Below are 19,276 nucleotides of genomic sequence, written 5' to 3'. Positions count from 1 at the left end.
GTCAAGTACTTTCTATGTGGTTTGATTTCAGAATTACTGGAATGATCTCTCAAGCCAAATATTAAGCTTTATGTGAAATTTTGACACCCATAATTTGAGGCCCTCAAAACCTGTGAAAGATGTCTGGGATGCTATCTAGATGAACTTCACCACATCAGCAGAACTATCCTGATGAGAAAGATGAGAAGATTAGAAAATGTTGTCATTTGTAGTTTGAAACCAGATCCTTTCATTTACTGTTCTAATGATTATTTGCTTGTTGTAATCTGAGGTAATGTGAGAGAATCAGATTTCACTTTTAGTGAGATATTAGTGTACTGTATAGTATCAGATTCAAATCTAAGGTATCAGGCAGCAGTCCCCAACCCTTTTGGCACCAGGGGCTGGTTTGGTGGAAGACAGTGTTTTTACAGACTGAGGGCAGGGGATGGTTTCAGGATGATTCAAGAGCAGTAGGGTTTGAGCTCCTATGAGAATTCAATGCTGCTGCTGATCTTACGGGATGCAGTGCTCAGGCGGTAATGCTAGTGATGGGGAGCAGCTGTAAATACAGATGAAGCTTTGCTCACTTGCCTGCCCTCCACACACCTCCTGCCGTGTGGCCAGGGGATGGGGGGAGGGTGGTTGGGGTCCCCTGCTACAAGGAACATTTTCCCGACTCAGGGATTGAAACTGTGTCTTCTGCATTGGCAGGCAGATTCTTTACTACTGCACCACCTGGGAAGCCCCTGAGTAAATTAGTAACTCTCCTTATTCTCATTTTGCAGAAGGCTTGGTTTCTGTGATAAGAATAGCAATCTGAAGGACTTGCTTAATCCAGCTTCCTTGTTGCACTGTGTTACTTCAGAATGCTCTTAAGGTACAGAATTCTTAACCAGGAAGAGTTTAGGCTTTTAGCAAATTTTGGGGCTGCCAAGCCAGAATTTAGTGGGAACAGGACGTTGGTTACTGTTAAGATGTCAGTATAGTAAAGCCTTCTCTGTCAAACAGATTTTTTAAGTCAGAAATTTAAACAATACTGGTTTTAGGGTTTGGTAATTTTTGTTTTAACCGGGCAAATGCTTACTCTTTATACAGTAACAGAGAAAACTTGGAAAAAATTTTGTATTCCTAGTCCAGGTCACAAGATTTGAGTTTCTGAAATTCAGTATTTTATTCATGATTCTAAATTGTGCAGCTTGTTACTTAATTTTCCTCTGGATAAACTGAAGGTATTTAAAAATCTGATGAATGATGGTAAATGAGAAGACAGTGTCTAACCATTCAGGGAACAGACTTCAAAACCAAACTAACAGTATCTGCTTTATCTGTGGGCATCTTCAGATGTGATGGGTCAGGTGGTTTTTCAGGGATACTGTCGAATATGGTTTATGCATTGCTAACAATTGCTTTAGCTTTGTCTAGAATAATCTTCCTTTGGCAGCTTCCCTGGAACTTGATTTGTTTGTATAGATTTTGAGCATCCAGTGAGTGCAGAGATATTAAGTGTGGAAACCCAGGGAACCTTTTCATGCAGTCTGATGGGTTCATGGACCCAAGATTCATCTGTGACCAGTAATTTTTACTGTTATGGGCACGTGGTACTTTTCGGAAATTTTTTAGGATAACTCAGTGGACATGAATTTGAGCAAACTCTGGGAGGTTGTGGAGGACAAGGGAAGCCTAGCGTACCGCCATTCATGGGGTCACAAAGAGTCGGACACAACTTAGTGACTGAACAACAACAACAACAAAGCAGATGAAAAACCCATCAGGAAGAGAAATGGTAAAGAAGTTTCAAAAGCAAAGCTTTAATTTCTCCAGTAGCCATAATGGAAGATGAAAACTGATACTCTGAACTACTCACTAACTGTCTTTGTCTGCCACATTTCATTTTCCATCTGCTCACAAGGATTGACTTATGCAATTATTCCCAAAGTATCCCAGAGTATAACGGTTAAATTTGGTTGGTGGGACCTAATTTAAATTATGTTTAGGAAACTGTTCTGTAAGTACCTCGTGAGAATGGACATTGGCCTTCCTGCTTATTATCTCACTATGAATTCTGAGCACCTTTGTTTGGTTAAGTCAGATCTTTGGTTAAGTCAGTCACCGTGTTTTAAAATAATTTTTCTTTTGAGTTACATAAGGACACAACTTAATTCGTAAGGTTACATGAGGATTAAACTCTTGGCAGGTGGTAGAGACTCAGTAACTAGTAGTAATAATAACAGTGGTGATTCACGGTGGTTAAGTCACAATCATGGTTTAACCGTAACAGCAATTGTATTTTATTAATCACATGACTGATTCTTTAGCCTGTCATTGTGGACATAGCTCATAGAGATGAGTACTTCTTCTCCATTAAACCAAATACTTGTTGAAATACCCCATAAAAACAAATACGTGTTTTGGTAAGAAACACATCATATGAAACTGGTCAGCTTTTTTCATGCCGTATATGACATTATCAGCAAGCTGTCAATCACTATCTGTGAGCCTGGTCTTGTCCATTGACTCAAGCAAGGATTTTTGTTTTTCAAATAATAAATTTTTTAAATGTATCCATTTCCCCCCACTCCAAATTGCTAGTAATAGAAAACAGGGTAACTATAAAGGGAAAGTTTGCCTGATAAAATTTTACATGATAAGAAAACTGTCATTATTAGGATCCTTTTATGGTATTTTTTGTAAAAAGATAATAAATACAAATTACTTTATAATAATGTGACTTTTCATGTCCTGCCATTGTCCTTCAAGCAGCCAGTGCTTTTGACTGATCTTGACCTTATTCATTTTCAGATACTAGTAGCTGGACTATATAGACCTTTAAATCAGGTGCACAGAGTTATACGCTCTCATTGCATTGAATGCAATTATTTCAGAATTATGTAAGTAGTATGTTTTCTTTAAGCTGAGGAAAGATAAGATGGAGGGTGAAAATTGTTAGCATTCACCGGATATGTTCTGCAGAGTCAGGTGTTTTGCTATAGCTGCTTCATCTCTGAAAAGTAAGAATAAAGGATTCTATATTCATTTGAGGAAATCGGATTTCAGAGAAGTAGTTAATTTGTTGAGAATTCCATAGTTATGATAGTAATTTTAAGAGTTAGAAGTTATCAAAATCTTACTTTGAATTAGAAAATCCAAACTATGTAGTTCTATTTCCTGTAGAAATTGCTGTATTTTCTGATTTCCCCAGACTCAGGTTTCATCCATCCATCTGCTCTTTTATATGTTTTTATAGTTATTTTTGTCATTACTTATACCAATATGGAAAATAAAATGGAAGATTTTTAATCCATTTTATTTAGACACATTTTTCCTGGTGGCTCAGATGGTAAAGAATCTGCCTGCAATGCAGGAGACCTGGGTTCAATCCCTGGATTGGAATGATCCTTTGGAGTAGGAAATGTCAACCCACGCCAGTATTCTTGCCTGGAAAATTCCATGGACAGAGGAGCCTGGTTGGCTCCAGTCAGTGGGGTTGCAGAGAGTCGTACATGACTGAACATGCATGCATATGCATAAAGATTTGATGAGGTTTCAAATAAGGTTTACTCTCTGTTCTCTATGATTTGATACAGCTTTTCCTGCTGTTACATATAATTCGGAGCAAACCTTATGAACTTCAATGGGTTGTGGCCTTCAAAATATTTACTTTAAATGGGGCCATTTTTATAGGTTTTTCTGATGTCTGCAGTTCTTCTGTTGGGTCCTTTATGTTTTAAGTTAGCTGAAGAGAGTTTTACTAAACTGATATGAAACCTATGGACTTATAAGCTCTTCCACAGGCTGTGGTTTGTTTGGTCATTATAGTCTGTGTGAGTGGAACCCATTACTGTTAGCTTCTCGGGCTACAGGATTTCACTTTTTCAAAATTGTTTTTTAACCTCGTATAAAATTTCAGTCTTCCTGCTTTGTTTTTCAAGCACGTCACTGGACTACGCCTAGATTCATTCATATGTTCAGTCCCTTACCCTTCATTTATTCATCAGCAGCAAGATTAATTAAACCAATAGTCTGTGCAGAGCACATTTTGTTCCTTGAACATTCTGTAGCCATTTGAGAAACTGACTGAGGGTTGATTTTCTATCATTTCATGTTACTCCCTCCTGCCTCTCCTTTCTGCCCTCTTCCTTTAGCTTGCAGTGTAGGATGGCTGTGTATGGCAGGACCCCTTCTCTATTGGCCACAGAGAACCTGCACAATGGAACTGAGTAATCATATGCCTTGTTTCTAGGATAACCTGAATAATTATTTGTGTAATGCTTTACAGTTTGCTAACGGCTTCCACATTGCATGATCTCACTTAAATCAAGAACTAGTGTGTGGCTACTACTTACATTTAATTTGTGTGTGAGGAAACGGAGGCTCTGGGGGTTACAGTGGAATGATTTGCTCCAAGTCACAGCATTCTTGAGTCATAGAAGCAGGATTCAACCCTGTTCTCCCATCTTCAGACAGTATGTCATTCGATGCCAGGTCACCAGTCTGGTTGACTGTGCTGTGCTGTATGCTGGGAGTGTTCAAATACCAGAGATTTGTTGATATCATTTGTATATTCTGTTTAGCATGAAACATGCCAGTTTACACCGTATTGGAGTTTGGGGGAAGAACCAGATCTCACAGTTCTAAGGAATCTTGAAGGCAATGCAGCTTTACTTCCTTGATGATACTGTGAAATTCACCAATCACTCCCTTGCTCTGAGAATCTCATAGATTCCAGGCAACATCCCTGTAGATCAAGAACGGCTTTTGGAATTCTGGTTCTCTTGGCAGTTATAGTTTTCAGTGTGAATTACTAGACTGGATATTGGAGAGCATCACCCACTAGGGAGATCTCCATGCCTTATCTCTTCTCTCTGAAACGCCTTGTTGTTGTTTGGTCATTCAGTGGTGTCCTACTCTTTTGCTACCCCATGGACTGTAGCCAGTCAGGCTCCTCTGTCCGTGGGGTTTCCCAGGCAAGAATATTGGAGTGGGTTGCCATTTCCTTCTCTATGGGATCTTCCCAACCCAGAGATTGAAACTGCATCTCCTAATTCTCCTGCCTTTCAGGCAGATTCTTTACTGCTGAACCACCTGAGAAACCCAGGAGTCCCATTAATACTTTGTATCTTTGTCCTGTCATGTTTTTGTATATATTTTTGTGTTTGTGCTTTTTAGTAAAGAGATTCCTGTAGGACTTGTATCACACCTGCCTCTCTGTAAGCTGCTTGAAGGCAAAGACTGCATCTTTATTTCATTGCTGTCCTCTTCAGCCTGGAAAATAGTGCTTGAAAAAAAAAGTAGTAGATATTCCATAAATAAGTGTTGAATTGAATGAAAACATTTGATTATGAGCTTTCATCTAAGATTCATTTCGGGAGCTTCAAATTGGTACCTGGGCACAGATTTAATTTTAATCATAGTAGGGAGATGAATTAGCAAGTCTGTGTGTGTGTGAGTTGCTCAGTCGTGTCTGACTCTTTGCGACACCATGGACTGTAGCTTGCCAGACTCCTCTGTCCATAGGATTCTCCAGGCAAGAATACCGGAGTGGGTTGCCATGCCCTTCTCCAGGGGATCTTCCCCAGCCAGGGATCGAACCTGGGTCTCCCTCATTTCAGGCAGATTCTTTACCATATGAGCCACCAGGAAAGCCCCTGAGCAGAGCCATAAACAGACTTATATGCTTTGTAGGTGATCTTTTCAAATGCAAAAAATTTGTCTTGAAGTAAAATAACAACACCCCCCCCCCACCGCAAACAAAACAAAACTCCATACATTCTCCCACAAAGGTGTTTTCTTGTCCCTGTCTTGACCATGAGAACAAAAATAATTGATCTCTGCAAAGACTTAATGAGATAAAATAACAGTGGGCTCTGTTTGGAGGCTTCCTAGAAGGTACAGGTGTAGCTGTGCTGTGAATGTGGAGCATAGCTGCCACAGGCTTAGCACTAAGGATGTACATTTAACTTGGCCTGCATTACTGGGAAGCCCCTGAAAATTTTTGAGCCAAAGAATGATGTCATCAGAGCTGCACTTTAGGAAACTGAATCGGGCTGGGTTGTGTTGGATGGTGTGGGGGTAGAGATGAGGGTGGGGTGAGTGGGTGCAAGAGTCCCTGAAAGCCTCTTAGGAGGCACTTAACATTAATTCACACAAGAAGCTGTCACCTCCTGTTATGCCCTTTCCCTCGCCTCCCACACGTACATCACAGATGAAAGCACTGTTAAGAAAACCTTAGTGAACACTTGAATCCCAAGTTCAAGGAATTCTTTCTTTTTTATTGTATCAAAGTATAGTTGATTTACAATATTGCCTTCGTTTTAGGTGTACAGCTTAGTGATTCAGTGTTTTTATTTTTATAGATTGCACTCCATCTATCATGGCTATACTACCCTGTGCTGGAATTCTGACTTAACTTCCTCCAGTCTTTTCCTTAGCTTCTCACTTCTTCGTTCTGCATCCTCATGCCTTTGTGGCTACTTTCAGCTCAAAGTATTTCCCTTAAGACTCTGCTGATGCCTCCATAAGTAACTACTTCTGAGAATTGTCCCTGGATTCCATACACCCAATGCCCAAGGGCACAGTGCCTAGACCTGTCCTATGAAAATTTGACAGTTGTACTCAAAGCACCTTCGATCTGACTTTGTGCAGTGGAGGGTCAGATAGGTGTTGAGGGCCTGAATTGCAGTGATGGCAATATGGGTTGACAGGACACAGACAAGATGAGAGAGAATGTGCAGGAGGCCCATATAGGGCTGCCTGATTGGATGTAGGAGGTGTGTGTGTGTGTGTGTGTGTGTGCGTGCGCACATGTGCTTCTGGGGGCGGGGAGCAGGAGGAAGCTGTCAGTGATGACACCGGGCCTTGAGAGTTTGAATAGGATTTTTAATAGAAAAAGGGAAGTGAATCCAGAGGCTGGCTTGGGCTGTAGGATGATGAATTTGTGTACCAGTTGAGTTTGAGATAAAAGTAAATAAAAAGCATGTACTTTCTACTACTCGACTTTTTTTTTTCCACAAGGATTTATAGCTGGAAACAGGAAATCATTGGAAGACTTGAGTTTTCTTCCTCTTTTTGCTGTTCTTCCAGCTCCTTAAATATTTCCCAAGAGCTCAGGATGGTTTTAGGTTTTCTCAAACTTACCCCTGCCAAAATCCCCCACAAATTCACCTTTCCAGGAACATGTGTACTTGTCAGAGTACTCACAGCAGCCAGAAGTGTGCCTTTCAGCCTCCTAAAATAAAAACATTTGGGAAAAATATAGCTGTCCTCTCCTTTTGACAAGCATGAACATTGTCACCTTACAACTTGCTGAAATAGCACAGCAAAGGAACACTTTTGTGCAGGCTGGAAAATCAAGGGAATGCAAAAACACAGGCACTTCCTCTTTCCTTTGCTGAGGCATTCAGCTGAGATAGTCTAGTTCAGGGAAGCAGGGGCATTTTTACTTGAGCACTCAACTCGAAGAAGTGTATTAGCCATTCGAATCAAAAGTTGTTCTCTCAGTTGGTGGTATTTCTAACAATAACATCCTTAGGCTCTTAAATTTGGCGGTAGCAGAGAGCCAGCTGGTCCCAGTGTAATCCGCTCCCATCCCCATTCACTGAGGAGTTTCTGAATTTCAGCAGAGATATTCTTGATTCAATCAGTTTAAAGGCATATAATGATCCTGTAATTATAATTTGTCATTACCTTGTGTACTAATGATTAAAGCAAACATTTAATAACCAAAGGGCAGTAAATATATTTTAGATCTTGAGCCATAAAAAGATTTCCATTAACAGAATGTTTTTTGCACAAATAAATTATTCATTGACTGTAGCAAAGCTTGAGCCTGTCATCAGCCTTAAGTGGAAATTTTGAGAACACCAATCATCACAGACGCCAACACTAAGTTGGCTTGAGCCTGCATCCTTCTTACATGGAACCTGAACTTTTTTGGCTATTTATAAGAGCTTTAATTCCGTTAAAGTCAATGAATATTTATGGCATTTCTGCCATATGCAATTTAGTGTTCTGGTGGTTGGAGGACTACAATGATGACTAAGTCTGCATTTCAGTCTTTAAGTTGCTTATAGACCTAAAAGAGGGACAAGATTAGTACATACATGACTTGGATATAAGAAGGCTTAAGTAGCAGAAATGTATAAATGTATAAATAAAATTTGATGCAAATTCAGGGGAGAAAGAAATCACATGCATTTTCTCATGGAACGGGGAGGGAAGGGTTTGGAGATCAGGAAGTGTTCCCTGAGGAAGGCTTTTAAGATGGGCAAGATTTTGACAGATGGAGAGAATTATAACCACATAAGCAAAGAGTTGGGATGTATAATGTGGATGTCATTGGAAAGAAAAGTAACTTGGTGTGTTTGGAACACAACATTGGTAAGTGAAGAGGAGACATGAAAGAAGAGGAAAGAGAGATAACCTAGAGATTTAGAGAGTATAGATGGCTTTCAATGAGTAATTAGCACATTAGTTTGGTAGACATTAAAGAACCACTTTTGAGCTAAGGAGTAATGTGATTGGATTATATTTTTGAAATATACCTCACCTCGTAGGTAAGAGGTAGAAAACCTGGAGGTCAACAAGTTAAAGAGCCATTGGAATTGTCTCCATGAGAGGTAATAAATTTCTGAACTAAGTTGGTGGTAAAAAGAATACAAAGGAGGCCACAGATGGGAAAGATGGTACAATTATTTGTCTATAGGTTTGGCACATGATTGCCTACATGACAGGTAGAAAAGAGGAAGGAGTTAAAAATTCCATTCAACAACTTTAGGCAATTTTTGAATCCAGTCAACATTTGTGGAAAACCAAAGTCATATGCAAGACGTTGTACTCTGTGCTAGAGTTGTATACTAAGGAAAATGAGAAAGCTCCTGTCTCTGAATGGCTGAAAATTTGGTTGGGGATATAAATGTACTCAACTAAAATCCAAAGCAGATCATGATTAGTGTGATCACAGGAGATATGAGAGAGTGGTGCTTGTGTTAATTTTGATGCTGGAAAAGTGGAGAAACATCTAGGGGAGAGGACACTGGGGCCTGGAAGATCAGATAAAGGAATCCAAAATATTTTAGGTCTCAGAAACATACTGGGAAAATCTAAGAGAGACAAGTATCAAAGAAGCTGAGGGGGAAGACCCTTACAGATGGAGGAGCTCTTACTTATTGCCCCTGGTATGTCAGATTCTGAGCTGGGAGCTCTGTGTTTAAGGAAGGAGTGTCCCACAATGCTCAGTGCTGCAGAGCGGTAACAATGTTATCTAAGGATGGGCCCCTGCGTTCAGCAATTTAAGAATTAGGAGTGGTTTTTTGAAGAGGTTTCAATGGGATAGAGATTAGCCTGGTGGCTCAGATGGTACAGAATCCGCTTGCAATGCAGGAGACCTGGATTCAGTCTGTGGGTTGGGAAGATCCCCTGGAGAAGGAAATGGCTACCCACTCCAGTATTCTTGCCTGGAGAGTCTCATGGACAGAGGAGTCTGATGGACTACATACAGTCCATGGTCTCACAAAGAGTCGGACATGACTGAGCGACTAACTCAGTTGAGAAGGGAAGGAAATATTCTAAAGGTTATTCCTAGTCTTGAAGCCCCAGTACTTTGGCCACCTGATGGGAAGAGCTGACTCATTGGAAAAGACCCTGAAGCTGGGAAAGATTGCAAGCAAGAGGAGAAGGGAACAGCAGAGGAAGAGATGGTTAGAGAGTATCACTGACTCAATGGACATGAGTTTGAGCAAACTCCAGGAGAAAGCAAAGGACAGGGAAGCCTGGCGTGCTGCTGTCCATAGGGTCTCAAAGAGTTGGACATGAGTGAGCGACTGAACATCAACAGCAATCTTGAAGATAGAAGTAAACTCTAGGCTGAGCTTTCCTCAGTGATTTATCCTTGACAGATCAAGTTTACAGAAACAGTAGATCTGATTGCACCAGGTGATCTCGAGGTACCCCCTTGAGAATGTGTTAGTCCTGAGCGGTTTAGTTGCTCAGTCGTTTCGACCCTTTGCGACCCCACGGACTATAGCCGGCCAGGCTCCTCTGTCCATGGGATTCTCCAGACAAGAATACTGGAGTGGGTTGCCATCCCCTTCTCCAGGGGATCTTCCCGACCCAGGGATGGAACCTGGGTCTCCCACACTGCAGGCAGATTCCTTACCATCTGGGCCACCTAGTCCTGAGAAGTCTTTGCTGATTGTACATTGCAAGCGTCTTGGATTCCTAGATGATTTTCTCACAGGTCAGAGATTGCAACACTGACTCCCAGCCTCCCTCTTTCTCACTTCCTCCTTCCCACTCCTTCCCTTTAAGCACCCAGCTGGTTAGGGTGCGCACATTTGCCACACCCTTGGCTCAAGGTCAGGGAAGTCCTCGGGCTCTCCTTGGCGCTTTTCCCAAGTGGAAGGAGATTTCGACAGAGAACAATCCAGGGAAGTGCACGCACACATAGACACATACGCACACACACCAGTTCTTTTCCTGTCCTTCAAGATATTCATGTGCCAATAAACAGACAAACATACCGTCACTTACAGGCAAGTTGTGTCACATTCACCCTGTGAAAACAGGGCAGGGATGCAGTCATCTAGTAGGAGGTAATGGGGACAGCATTAAGGAATAGTAATAGAACTTAGAGAAAAAAATTAAAGGAGTAACATTACTGTAGAATGTGAAGGGATGACATTGTGTCAAGGTTATGTTTGCTGCTAAGCTGCTAAGTTACTTCAGTCGTGTCCGACTCTGTGCGACCCCATAAACGGCAGCCCACCAGTCTCCGCCATCCCTGGGATTCTCCAGGCAAGAATACTGGAGTGGGTTGCCATTTCCTTCTCCAATGCATGAAAGTGAAAAGTGAAAGTGAAGTCGCTCAGTCGTGTCTGACTCTTAGCGACCCCATGGACTGCATGGAGCCTACCAGGCTCCTCCATCCATGGGATTTTCCAGGCAAGAGTACTGGAGTGGGGTGCCACTGCCTTCTCCGAATGTTATGTTTAGTGGACTTTTAAAAAATAAATTAGTACAGTAAATTGAACACAATAAAAGAACTTTCGCAGAGGCGCTCATATTACTACAGAGGGGAATTTTAAATTGTATCAGGCCACCCTGTAATTTGAAAGGAACGAATGGAGAGAATTTAAAAGGAGTAGTAGAGTGGAGCAAGAAGCAATTGCTGCTTTACCCCTCAAATGGTGTGTGTTAATTATCATTCATTCATTCATTTACCCATTCACCCACTTGATCACTCAATCAATAAATGTTTACCAACTTCCTATCGGTGTCTTGAGCTGAGTGCTGGGAAATATAACTGAGTAGAGGGGAAAAAAATGTAACATTTTAAATACAGTACATCCTTCTTATAGGAAACTAGCCAGCAGTCAAACTCTGAAGTGGGGAGGACCATTGAGTCTGACTTAGACTGGTCTCCTAGGGCACAGTAAACATGAGAATGTTAGTGATATGTTCCTTGCCAGCTAATTCTTTCTCTTTTTGCTCTTTTTTATTACCCTTCCTTGCCTCATTTTAATAATTTTCTGCTCTTTTTCCAACTGGCAACTGTAGCTAATAGGTTTGTGTCTGGCAGGACTTGTTTTAATATCAGCTTGTTGATGCATAAGAAAACAAGACCTTCATTTTCAGCATATATTCATGTTTTGAGGTCAGATACAGCACGGTGCCATGTTTTAACTCTATTTCAAATGGTCAAAAATTTAAGGTGAACTAAGAAACCTATAGCACTTTTGTCACAGAACTCTTAATCTTGAGTTCTTTTGTTCCCAAGTAAAATAAAAAATACATGTGTCATATTTGGCAATATGTGTCATAAATGGCAATAATTTCCATTATAAGCGGCAGCACTTTTTTATTATGTCAAAACAAAATTTTGAGTTTTTGCAGTTGATGAACATATTAACATAAATTTTTGCAGAGATACTAAAATATCGTAATTAAACTATGTTAACTTGAAAGTTTTATTATACATACTTTAAGAATGTACTAACCCAAATTTGGAAGTATTTATTGACAAAAATAAAATGTTTATGTGGATTTTTTTTATTCTAGAGAAAGAGAAAACAATTTCACTTTGGTATTATTTTTTAAATAGTCTGCATTTATGCCTGCCTATACTGTTTTCTAAATCTGTGGCCATGGAGAGGACAGGAACTGGTCTGATGTGTGTACCTAGATCATTCATTCATCCACTCATTTATTCGTTCATCCAGGATAGGGATGGAAGGATATTTTCCATTTCAATAAATACAAGTAAAGTAAATGTTTTTAACTGGAAAATATAGTATTAATGTAGAGTGGGGAATTACATGTCACACTCTAGGTTGTTGTAAGTGGATGGAAAACTGCCATCTGTTCAGGAAATACATAATAGCATAATTTTAATAAATTATTGATTAATTAAGTATAAAATTCTCTTTGATCATCTACAGGTAAAAGGGATGTATTCTTTTCAAAATATCTAGAACTGTATGCATGCTTTTAAATTTATGTGCTGTGAACTTTTGCCAGTGGCAGGAACTAGACTTGAAATAGTTATCAAGAAATTTTCTGTTATATTTAAAAAAAAAAAGAATGTTAAAAGAATTAGAAAGATAAATATGTACCTGGTGTAGAGTCAATACTCAATAAATATCTGTTATATGGGAAAAAAAGAAATTTTCTACTAGTTACAATAGAAGAATTCTTCAGAGCCCTCGTGTAAGCTTTTATTCTTAAGCTGTTTAAACATATACCTAATGGAAATTTATCCCTAAGAATTTTATGATAAGACATTTTATTTTACAGTTAGCTACAGATATTAAAATTTTTCTATATCAGATATTTTATATTTGTATTTTTTGACACAAATAAGATTGTCTTATACAGTATATGAGAAATAATATTTGTTCATTTGTTATTTTACTTAGAATTTAGAGGTGAGCCAGTGGACAAAGAAAACTTAATCTTTAATTGAAGATACACATATTACTTTATTTTAAACATTGCTAGGATTATAATCACATTTTTAACGTGCCCCATTTTACATACATATGTTTGATGCAGTTTGGAAATCTGATAAAAATTTAAATTGAAATAAATTAATTCCATTTTAAGACTGGCACTGTGAATTAGTCTTCAGAACAGATGTAATTAGTTAACATTTTTCTGAAGCACACATTTTAAAATCTTTTTACTCATAATATCATTATCACTTAAACCCTTTTTTAGAAATCTTAGAGAATTATGTTTGGAAATGTTCTGTATAAATTCTGTAATGTCTATTATAAATAGATATCTTTGAGTTTGTATATTTAGTAATAATATACATAACTTATGAGAAGGATGACTCTTGGAACTCTGTGATATCTAAGTCTAATTTTGTAACATTATCAAAACCTTAATGAGTGATTTCTGAATTTAATAATACTAACGTTATATGGCAACACATAAACAATATGTGGATAGTTAACTCTAGGGGCTTCCCAGGTGGCACTAGTGGTAAAGAATCCACCTGCCAATGCAAGAGACACTAGAGATGCAGATTCAGTCCCTGGGTTGGTAAGATCCCTTGGAGGAGTGCATGGCAATCCATTCCGGTACTCTTGCCAGGAAAGTCCCATGGACAGAGGAACTTGGCAAGCTACGGCCCATGGGGTCGCATCTAGTCAGACATGACAGAGTGACTGAGCACACACATACTCACAACTGTGGTAGGTAGGGAACAGTGATATTGGTTGGAAAATTCACTGGTTGAAATGTCAGGAAACTGCCGAGGTTCATGCCCTGGATCTTATAGACTATGGATCTCGTGCAAGTAATTCAGCCTTCCCTTATCCCACTACCCACCCTCTTAATTTTTATATGTATAATATAATTGCATATTCATATGCATCGGCAAAACCTCTAAAAGTCTTCCTCTGTTTAAAATAATAATCTGTGAGATTCTAAAGTAGAGTTGGAAGGCAGAAACACGGTGGCTTGCTTTCATGACAGTCTTGAGGGAGAGTCGATTAGAAGCCAAGTTTGGTTTGGACATAAGTACACACAACCTGGGATTCGGCTATTGCCACCAATATTTGTGAGGCCTCCAGGGCAGGAGTTCAAATGGAGGCCCACGTGCTTTCTTCTTAAGTGAGTCGGTGATTCTTTAATTGTAAAGAATGTGAATTTGCAGGGATTTTGTCTGACCAGTTTAAGCTGTGGATTTGGTGAGAATAATTTTCTGCCTCCTTCTTGCTGTTTTGAATAGTAATTAAATCCTCATCAAATAAAGAATTTGTAATGTCCTGTTAGTGAATTTTATATGGGTCATGCTTAATAAAAGGTTGCTTACTTTCATTGTTTCAGGCTTCATAAAGTTAAGCAGATTGACTTTGTCTAAACCCACACTTTGCAGTGTCACAGCCCACAAACCTTCAGGGCATTTGAACTCCTTCGATTGTACATTGGAGCACAGAGATTGGGCACGAGATAAGGAAAAGCATTTTCTGGGCCTAAAACAGCTGTAGTCAGGAGCTGGGACGTTTAAGGCTACAAGACAAGTGGATGCCAGTGACAGAGGCGCCCATATAGTTGTTGGCACATTTCTTTTGTGTATTTGTAGTATGGGGGCTTTCTGAGGCATGGGACCCAAGGCAGGACCGCCTCCTGCCTTAAGGTGTGGACTCTACAATACAATCCTCTTGAGGGGCACCCTCTGCGGAGACAGCAAAGCGCTTCCTTCCTGAGGACACTAGGGGGAGCTGGCGCAGGAAAGCCTAGCAGACGGTGTTGTGACTGGCTGTGAAGCTCCCTGCCAGCTTTTGTAAGTCCTCCTTGCTGGCATCCTAGAAATACTTGGTTGGGACTTTTCGAGGGGACTGGAGGTCCTCTATGAGCAGGTGGGGCTGGAAAAGGAGCTGTGGTTAATTGATGTTGATGCCACTTCATCTGTATATGCTGTAGGCTGGGAGAGTCTGGAAGTGTTTGGGTAGCTCATTTCCAAGTCAGTAAGTGCTCCCTTCACTTCCATAGGGATGGGGAGAGACACTTCCATCCCATAAATCCATTTTTCTCCACACATTTGGATAGGATAGTTCCATTTTCTTTTTGTGAATATGCGCTGCGGAGGGAGCTAGCTCCTGTTGTGCCTGCTCAGTTGTGTCGGACTTTTTGTGACCCCAAGCTCCCAAAGGGAGCTAGAGAAACAATTAAATCATTGATCCAAGGTCATTGGAATAATGAAGGGATTTATTATTTACCTAGATTGGGAACCTTAACTACAAATGGATAGAATTCAGAGGATCTGAGAAATTTGGTTGGGGAAAATAATTAAAACTTTATTTTCACAAACGTCTAATGGAATGTTGCACTCCCTCCATTATTAATGTAGGCAACAGACAGTAATTTTAGCGGTTTCTGTGACTTTGTCACCAGTAGAAATCACAGATATTTTTATGTCACATTACTTTGTAGATAATATCTCACAGTATCTTTATAATTGTGACTACTCAAAATGATAGTGAATATTATCCTGCACTGTATCCTGTTTCTAATTTTTAATAGTCACATATATTTCTGTCAACAGATGTGTTTAAAATTTTGAGGGGTAGTTGAATTTCATCTCAATTGATTTCCTTTATAGCTATGTGTATTTTATTTGAAGTAGTTGGAAAAACCATGTTCAGGACGGATCCCCAGGCTTCATTAGGTTGTCCAAGGGGTTCATGGTGATGAGAAGGTTGAGAAGTTCTGATCTAGATAAAATCTCCTGTTTTACTGCCTTGGAGAGGGTAGTGAGTTACTTAAGGTTACTGGGAACAGGAATTAAAAGTAGTGTCCTTCCTGTTGTGTGTGGCCCCCTGGCAGCTCCATCCCCATCTCAGTGCCAGGGGAATGAATGCCTTAGTCTTATTCAGCAAGCCCTTTTATTATGATTGAGGCCAAGCTGGCTTCCTTCTTTCTCTGTACTTCCCTATTCTGTGGTGGCCTTCCCCTCACCTCTGACTTCCAGGCCTGCAGGTGATGGTAACGAGGTACGAGGTACGGTCATCTCCAGCTGAGCTTGGCCCTGCAGCCCACATCATCACAAAGGATGTTGTCCCGAGACACCTGAGGAAGTCAACAGAAAGAGTAGAAAATTTAATCCTGATTGCTTGACCCCATTTTAGTGGTGGTATTTCAGGCAATGTTGATATCCGCCCCCCAGCAAGGGAAATCTTTCATCTAACCCAGTGGGCTTTGTTAAATTAATTAAGGAACTCTTGTCACATAGTTTCTTCCTCTTTTAGACTAACCTAAGGCTGAAATATCAACAGAGAAATAGAGATTTAACTACTAATATTTATATTTCACTTCCTAGTGCCATTTCTAAGCACTGTATTATTCTCTTACCTATTCTAATGTTATTATTATTATCCCTGTTTGACAAATGGGAAAATGAAGGCACAGGAAGGTTAGGTAACTTGCCCAAAGTTATTTATCTATCTGCTAAGTGTTGGAGATGGAATTCGAAAGAGGTTTTCTGGGTCCAGAGTCCCTGGTCTGGGCCACTGTGCCACGTGTCCAGTTACTATCCCAGTGTCTCACACCACCATTGTCCAATCTCTGTTTCCTTTGGTTTGGGGTTATTTTGATGCAGTTCTAGAAGGGACTCTTTCCAGTTTCTCAGAGCTGTCTCTGAAAGGTATTGTGTCATTTGGTTCCAAGTCTGTTCGGCTTTAATCCCTTGCTTCTATGTATTCGGGCAATATGGAGAAGGAAAAACACATTCATACTCAGAAGGTTTAGCAGTGCTACAAAATGCTTAATTTGGATTGACTTCGTCTCCTTTTCAAGGATGTTGTCAGTGCTTTGATCTTTGCTTTTGAAGCCCTCTTGTCAGCAACATTGGCAAATACACCTTTGAAAATTTGTATCTGAATTCTTGTATTTTGAAAAAAAAAATGTTTGTTAGTGTTTCTCTTCTTGGACACTAGTTGATGTTTTGCCAGCTAGTTAAACGTCTGCAAATCTGAGTGCTGGCTGAGAAGCTGAGCTTGCTGTAACCAGTTATCCCCAGATGGCCAGATTCCACTGTGTACCACTTTTATAGATGCTCACTGGTTGCATACTTGGGGTTATGAGGTGTACTGTTCCACTTGTTTTTGCCAGCCATGCACAGCACATTATTTGATAGGTTGAGACAGATGGTATAGCTTAAGCTAAAATGATGAGGGAGGGAAGAAAATGAAAAAAACAGAAAAAGGGCACTTGATTTTCTAACTCACATTTCGGAAGTGAATTTTAGTTTCTATGATTGACTAATAAATGCAGTGTTGCTCTAAGACTCGAATTCATTAACATCTGTTTAAACAGATATAACTGAGTAATCGGCAGGAAGCAATGTTTTCCTTCTTGGATGCTGTCAGATTTTATGGGGTCTCCACCAGATTTGAAAATGTTGGGCCATTGAAACTGTCAAAAGTAGATCTGGGTTCTTCAGACTAAGATATACCACCATCAGTACCAATCCAAACAGAAAAATCCCAAATCTTATTTTTAAACTGGAAAAAAAAAAAGGTATATATAGCCTGGTGAAATAGCGGTGATAAGGACAATTAATCAGTTTTCATGCAGCTGCTTCCTGACATTTCTGCAAATTGTTGTGGAAAAATTAATGAAGGTTAGATCAGTAATGGTTTCAAGCTTGGCCAGTGGAAAGTATGACAGTGTTTCCATCAGCAATTAAGCTAGGCTGCTTTCTTTTTTCTATAGGGGAAGTGGTATGATGTGTGTTCTCCACAGGAAATGGAAAACGGCAGCTGAACTCTGTGAGCACAGGTATGGAGGAGCTCTCCGCGGCTGCTCCGCCAGGGGCTCCTAGGTGGGCATGACTGACCCATTTGCATTTTCTGCAGAAACACCTTGGTTCTGCCACCCTTAGACATCATTCCTGAAAACGGAGAGTTGGGATTAGGGGATTTTCGTGAGCTGCCATTTCAAAAACCCAGATAGGCTCTGCATCTAAACTTTGGGAACCAGAAAGTGGAACTTATGACAAACAGAAAGTGAAACTCACCTATCTAATTTTATTTTTCAAGCCAAAGGTAGTTCAGTACAAGCCCAGTTCACATCCTGTGTAACCCTATGGGATTTTCCCCAGTATTAGTTAAAAATTTTCCCATAGGGTCACACAGGATGTGAATTAGAGTAAACACTTAACAAGCATGATGAAAAGGAAATTAGCTTTCTAAATGATCCTTTCACTGTTAACATCCTGAGTAGCTATTAGATACATGGGAAAGGGTGGCTTCATGTCTCATTATCAAGTTGTTACATTATTAATAAACTATATTAATATTCTACTACAAGTGAAATGTATTTCTTAATATAGGACACTAGATTTTACCTATATATTTTCCTCTTTGGAAAACATTAAAAAGCCTTGCACAACGCTCTATGAATCTGAGGTTCTTAACCTTTGGTGGGGAGAGGTTCACAGATCTCTTTAGGACTCTGAAAAAAACCTCCTGACCCTTTCTCCCAGAAAAATGCTTATATTCACAACATTTTACATACAGTTTTTAAAGTTTCACAGCTATCTTAAGTGAGCTTGGACACAAGGATTTTTTTTTTTTTTTTAGTTCTAGTTTTATAAAGCTTTTTATGGACAGATAGAAAAATATAGTGAAAATGTTTATTCATTTCAAGTAAAGATTTTAGAAGAGGCACTTTTTAAGAAATTTTAACTGTAGCAGTAATAATTCTTTTCTGTTTCCACCTGGAAAGTGTTTCCTTGTCTTTGGAATGGAGTGCATACATTGGACAACATACAAAGCTGGCTTTGAAGCCTGCGGGGTGACATATTCCCAGGTGGCGCTAGTGGTAAAGAGCCTGCCTGCCAATGTGGGAGATATAAGAGATGCCAGTTCAATCCATGGGTCAGGAAGATGCCCTGGAGGAGGGCATGGCAACCCACTCCAGTATTCATGCCTGGAGAATCCCACCGACAGAGGAGCCTGGTGGTCCATAGGTGTTGCAAAGAGTTGGACATGACTGAAGCAACTTAGCACACATGGGTGACATATTAGCAAGTGACCTGAGGTGTCCTGCCTCAGTTTCATCATCTCTAAAATGGGGGCAACAGGGATGACAAATAGTCCATTTTCAATATGTATCCCTCCCCTCCTCTTCTTTCCTTCCTCCTTTGAGAAGTAGCTTAAATGCCACTTTGTTACACATCTCTTTGCAATTTCTGAAGGCAGATTTTTTTTTCACTTTCCCCTCAGTGTTTCTCTAGTGCTTTGTAAATCTCATTACTCTTAAAATTGTGTCGTCATTCATTGGTTAC

The 19,276-nt window shown here is 39.9% G+C and overlaps 1 protein-coding gene across 8 annotated transcripts in view; it reads left to right on the top strand.

The window, feature by feature from the left end:
• Window positions 1–19,276, top strand: part of HIVEP2 (HIVEP zinc finger 2) — a 294,756-nt gene that overhangs the window by 201,769 nt on the left and 73,711 nt on the right. The gene's annotated exons all lie outside the window — the stretch shown is intronic.

The sequence above is a fragment of the Giraffa tippelskirchi genome, chromosome 9, assembly GCF_054371585.1.
Source record: "Giraffa tippelskirchi isolate mGirTip1 chromosome 9, T2T-mGirTip1v1.2.pri, whole genome shotgun sequence".
In the NCBI taxonomy this organism is placed as follows: Eukaryota; Metazoa; Chordata; class Mammalia; order Artiodactyla; family Giraffidae; genus Giraffa; species Giraffa tippelskirchi.
The sequence above is the reverse complement of the archived record's forward strand: the minus strand, read 5'-3'. Positions and strand labels throughout refer to the sequence as shown.